The sequence below is a fragment of the Schistocerca americana genome, chromosome 1 (genome assembly GCF_021461395.2).
Source record: "Schistocerca americana isolate TAMUIC-IGC-003095 chromosome 1, iqSchAmer2.1, whole genome shotgun sequence".
Lineage (NCBI taxonomy): Eukaryota > Metazoa > Arthropoda > Insecta > Orthoptera > Acrididae > Schistocerca > Schistocerca americana.
In genome coordinates this window covers 585,192,904-585,193,854 of record NC_060119.1, presented here as the reverse complement: position 1 = coordinate 585,193,854, position 951 = coordinate 585,192,904, and the positions used below count along the sequence as shown (strand labels likewise).

The following is a 951-nucleotide window of genomic DNA, read 5'->3' as shown; positions in this document are numbered from 1 at the left end:
AAGAAACTCCTCTCTCCCTGACGTTTCGTCCAGGACTGCGCTGGTCATCCTCAGAGGCGCTCCTCCGCTGAGTCTTGCCGACTGACCGGCCGGACGTCCGACAGCGACATCTATACCGTAGAAAAGGGGGACGTGGTCGAAGTAACACATGATGAGCAGACATAATCCCTGTCGAAAGATAAAACTTGACGATCGACTGTCGTCTTGTCAAAGATGAGATTGTCTAGCGATTCTGCAGAGCTACTGTCCGTATGTCGCTAGGTTTCCTTGCCTCCTCTATCCTATTAAAATTATCCTAAAGCTTATAAATTTCAATGGCTTCTCTACATAGTCGTCGATAATAATTTAACGTTGTGGATAAAATTTCTGTTGCAGAAAACTTCACTTCTTGGTTTTCTGAGTGAGGAGCATGCTCTGCTACAGCTGATTTCTCTATTTTTCCTAGTCGCCAAAGACTTTTGTGCTCTTTTAGCCGTGTATTTACTCTCCTCTTGGTAGTTCCAATATAAACTTTGCCACAAGTACACGATGGCAACGGCCTTGCCGCAGTGCATACACCGGTTCCCGTGAGATCACCGAAGTTAAGCGCTGTCGGGCGTGGTCGGCATTTGATGGGTGACCATCCAGGCCGCCACGCGCTGTTGCCATTTTACGGCGTGCACTCAGCGTCGTGATGGCAATTAAGGAGTTACTCGTTTGAACAGTAGTGGCTTCGGTCAAGAATACCATCATAACGACTGGGAGAGCGGTGTGCTGACCCCACGCCCCTCCTATCTGCGTTCTCCTGAGGATGACACGGCGGTCGGATGGTCCGGGTAGGCCACTCGTGGCCTGACGACGGAGTGCTTCAAGTGCACGATTTTTTGTGTATACCACATATTGACAGCGGAGGCCGTTTATCCTTCACAGATCGGAGTACGTGACCTATTTCCTTTGTTGGTCTAAATACCA

General features: G+C 49.2%; 1 pseudogene; it reads left to right on the top strand.

The window, feature by feature from the left end:
• The first annotated feature begins 530 nt into the window (after positions 1–530).
• On the top strand, positions 531–647 carry LOC124555820 (annotated as a pseudogene).
• Positions 648–951: the final 304 nt, after the last annotated feature.